General features: G+C 48.8%; 1 pseudogene; it reads right to left on the bottom strand.

The window, feature by feature from the left end:
- Window positions 1-3,197: 3,197 nt before the first annotated feature.
- Window positions 3,198-3,618, bottom strand: LOC105978688 (annotated as a pseudogene).
- Between the last annotated feature and the right edge of the window lie 1,137 nt (window positions 3,619-4,755).

The following is a 4,755-nucleotide window of genomic DNA, read 5'->3' as shown; positions in this document are numbered from 1 at the left end:
AAGAAAGCTGATGGTGCCCGGCCGGGGTCTTAAACGGTTGAAGATAAACAAGCGGCCATCTAGCTCCAAAGCAACAAAGTCCACATGGAAGAAGCACACCAGCCTGTGTGATCATGAGGTATTGATGGGATCAGGTATCAGGCATCCAGGAACAAAATATCATATCACTGTGAATGAGGAGGAGTGAAGAGTGGGGACCCAAAGCCCATCTGTAGGCAACTGGACATCCCCTTACAGAAGGGTCATTGGGAGGAGATGAGCCAGTCAGGGTACAGTGTAGCAACAATGAAGCATACAACTTTCCTCCAGTTCTTTAATGCTTCGCCCCCATCCCCAGCCCCCACTATTATGATCTCAATTCTACCTCAAATCTGGCTAGACCAGAGGATGTATACTTGTACATATAGGAACTGGAAACACAGGGAATCCAGGACAGATGATCCCTTCAGGACCAGTGGTGAGAGTGGCGATACTGGTAGGATGGAGGGAAGGTGAGGTGGAAAGGAGGAACCTATTACAAGACTCTACATATAACCTCCTCCCTGGGGGGTGGACAACAGAAAAGTGGGTGAAGGGAGACATTGGACAGTGTAAGATATGAAAAAATAATAGCAATTTATAAATTATCAAGGGTTCATGTGAGAGGGAGTGTGGGGAGGGAGGGGAAAATGGCTGATCAAGGGCTCAAGTAGAAAGCAAAGGTTTTGAGAATGATGATGGCAACAAATGTACAAATAAATGTGCTTGACACAGTGGATGGATGGATGGATGGATGGATGGATGGATGGATGGATGGATTGTGATAAGAATTGTATGAGCCCCCAATAAAATGATTTTTTTTAAAAAGAAAGAGCTTTACATAAAACATCCCAGCCCAGTCCAGATCCGATGCCAGTCTATAAATTCCTCTTCAGACTCACGTGGAACCATCTCAGCACTGACAGTAGTCTCCACATGGCTCCTGCAGCTCCAGGGCTTTGGCTCCATCAGCTTAGCTCCAAGTGTCTCATCCATCAGCAGGAAGACAAAGCAGAGAGAGTTTTTGTCCCACCACTAGGGAGGAAGAATGGAGTTCCCAGAATCCTCAGGAGAAGGCCATGCCCACACAGAGGCTTCATTGTCTGTGACCTGATTGACAGTCTCAACTCCACCCCTTCACAAGCTGACAGTTATGTAACTCCCACATGAGGGGTGAGGAAGCCTCTGGTTGACTCATCCCTTCCTTGTGACTCTTCTGTGAGGGGATGTCCTATTGTCTACAGATGGTTTAGAGTCTCTGCTCTGACCCCCCTCGTTCTCAACAATATGTTTGTTTGTTTCCGGTATGTGTTGCTGTTGTTGTTGTTGTTAGTTGCTGTCTAGTTGACTTTGGCTCATGGCGACCCTGCGTATACAGAGTAGAATGACTTCACTGCAGCCTACCAGAAGCAGATCATCTGAGGCACCTCTGAAGAATTTGAACTGCCAACCTTCCAGCTGGTAAGCGAGAGTTTAACTAGTTGTGTCACCCAGTGATTCCTCCATATGTGTATAACTTGCCTGTTGGTTTGCGTATTACATTACAGTACATGAATTTGCCACAATGTACTCATGAACTCTTCAGACATGTAAATTGCTTCCAAATTAGGGGGATTAAAAAATGGTACTACTTTGAAAAATCCTGATAAACTCTCTCGTTGGGTACATATACGAGGTTTTCTAAATCTGAGGGGGATTTTTTGGTTTAAAAGAAACCAAACCAGATGCTGGTATGAGTTTCTATAGAGACGAGAGAAGGTGGGGGAGACTGGGCTGAGGGAAGGGATTGGGAGGAGGGATGTAGGGGAGCGGAATCTTACATAACAGGTTCTGAAGGCTTTGTAAGTAACAGCTCTTAAAACACAATATTTTGAAGATTTAAGTGTAAATGAATCAGAGCCATATGGATTACATGTGCCTTAAATTACACAGGATTTAAAGCAGGACGCAGTGCCCCGGGGCCCAAAGGTACAGACGTTTCATGGGCTGCCTCCTTAGCTCAGCAAGGACTGGCACTTCCCCCACCATCAGGCTGCTGTGGAGTAGAAATGTTGGGTGTCCTTCTCACCACCCCAATGGTCCAGAGACCAGAATCTTCTAACCACAAGGGAAGTTTCAGGCTGCCTGAAGTGGGGTACTGTGGGGTCTCACAGCCTGGGGCCCCTGCTACCGGGAGGCCTAGTTCCTGCTTAACAGGGCAGTGGTGTGGCTGTGGCTTGACTCTTAGCCAATACTCCCCGTGTGCTCCTGCACCGGTTTCAGTGGAGCTTTCAGAACAAAAGATTGAGAAGAAAGGCCTGGCAATCAACTTCTGAAAATCAGCCAACGAAAACCGTCTGGACCACAGAGCTCCAGCTTGTTGCCCCTGTCGGCGCAGGGCCAGGCAGGGTTTGGTCCAGGTGTGCATGGGCTTGCCTTCAGTTGGGGGTGGCTTGAAGGCAGTTAACACCAACAAATTAGCTAGCCAATGGGGTGCCTGCTGAAGGATAAAAGCAGCAAGAATACAGCCATCCATCCCTAAAACAACATCCACACCTGAGCTTTTTATAGGGTGGAACCATTAACCCCAGTCCTACCCACCACCACTCCCCCACCCCCACCCCCACCACACCACCTTTTCACTTAAACCTGTTCTCTTTTGTTTCGGGAACATTCTGACCAGCCCAAGAGGATTCCAAAGGATTTTTGAGGTCAGGGAGAGGAAGGGCCTCCTGTCACTCTTTGAGCCTCCTGCTACCTCCTGGTGCTGCCATCCACTCTCCCCTCTGTCAACCACCCACTCTTCCCCTCCCGTTCTTCCCACCTACTGAGCCCAGGACACCTGAGCAAGGACAGGGCAGACAGAAATCGGGGCTCCTCAGACTGCTGCCCCTTCCTTTGCCACAGGCAACCTTGCCAAAGTCTTTGTATTGAGTGAGCAGGGAATGTTGTGTCTAGGGATCAAATCAGCACACACACACACACACACACACACACACACACAGTCATAACACAGGTGGTCCTCTAGGCTTGGCTGACCAGGTGAGTGATTTTCCTTGACACGTGGTGACCTCGTGTGTCATAGACGAAAACTGCTCCATAGAGTTTTCTTGGCACAATCCGCGCTCCCACTCCCACCCCACCCAATGCAAATAATTTTTAAGAGGGTGCTAGGAGGATTTTACAAATACACGGGAAAATCACTCAATGCTGCCAGCAGTGGACACCATCCAGGGCCACAAGTCAGCACACTCCTTTGCAGCGGGTCCTGTGATGGCAGACGCTTTCGTCTTGCCTTTACTGTTTACTCTAACCCCCCAATATCTTCAGAAGAAAGGAACACGCCGTCTTGTCTTCCGAGAAGACTTGCATTGTTGTCCCACCACCACAGGATCCCCTTCTTTCCGAGCTCGGGTTTGCCTTTCTGGACCGTGGCCATCACTGTGTCCCCCAACCAGCAGCGGACAGTCTGCCCAGCCGGCCCCTGATCCCCTTCACAGAGATGATTTACAGATTTGGGGTTCCCGTGTTGCCAGCACAGTTGATCACAGCTCCTACCGGAAGACCCAGGGAAATCCAGAATTTTGCACCGGAGGGCCCACCAAGTCCTCGGCTAGACATCTTGAATGCCGGAAAGAGACAGAAAGGAAGTTCCGCAGAATTCTTTATGGAATTCTTCCATGGTGCCTATGGGTGGATTTGAATCAACAACCTTTGGGTTATAAGACGAGCAAAGGTTCTTGGCAGCACCCAGAGACGTTTCTTCTGTAAGATGGAATAAATAGTAGCACATGTCTCTCAGGTAGGCATGAAGAGTAAATGAGGTCATGCGTGTGGAGTGCCAGAACACTACCTGCCCCACAGCAGGCCCTCCATACTGGCGGGCTAGTGTTTATTATTGCTGCGGTTGCCGTCCTGATGGTGAAAGGCTGAAGGGACTCTGGACTTGTCATTATTTGGCCTTGACTTCATCCTGGATCCACACAAATCATGAAACCTTGCTTTGCCTCCATTTCTTCCCCTACAACATTCAAATTGAGTCCATCCTTGCTTTGAAGAATGTATGAGATAACGAGTGAAAGTGTTAGATATACAGTAGACAATCGGTGCATATCTAGCCTCATTGTTGTTATAAAAGGATATCCACTGCAAAGATTTGAAAGCAGAGATGCAAATTGGCACTTGTACACCAATATTCACCACCACATTATTGACAACAACCCAAAGCTGGGAACAACTCACGTGTCCATTAACAGATGAACGGGTAAACAAAATATAGGATATACATATAATGGAATATTATTCAGCCATAAGAAATGAAATCATCCCCCCTGCCCAGAAGAATTTATTTCAAAAGATGGCATTGAGTCTGCAGCTCTGGGATAGGGACGTATCTGATCAGAGCACACGGGTGCAGGTGAAGGGGGAAGAGGAGAGAGTGGAGGTCATCCTGGCCCACCAAGCCTTGGGGACGATGCTCCCAATTAGAGCAGCCAGTCCACAGAGAGGACTACATGGCTAGCCCCACTATGGGACATGATGCCTCTCACTGACCCATGGCCCTGTGGGGGACAGCACCAGAGACACAGTGTGGGAATTGCACCCTATCTGATCCAGCCATACTGAGGCAAAGCACTGGGGGAGTGCAGTGGAACAGCAAGGGAATGGAGCAGCAAGTTCCCCAGGGAATGCTGAAGGTGGACTTTGGGGCCAAGGCGTGGTGCCCCAACAGACTGGACTGGAAAACACTCCTAAAGG

This window comes from Echinops telfairi, unplaced genomic scaffold (assembly GCF_000313985.2).
Source record: "Echinops telfairi isolate 266 unplaced genomic scaffold, ASM31398v2 ScPeMD7_7469;HRSCAF=8507_0, whole genome shotgun sequence".
NCBI classification, from domain to species: domain Eukaryota; kingdom Metazoa; phylum Chordata; class Mammalia; order Afrosoricida; family Tenrecidae; genus Echinops; species Echinops telfairi.
The sequence above is the reverse complement of the archived record's forward strand: the minus strand, read 5'-3'. Positions and strand labels throughout refer to the sequence as shown.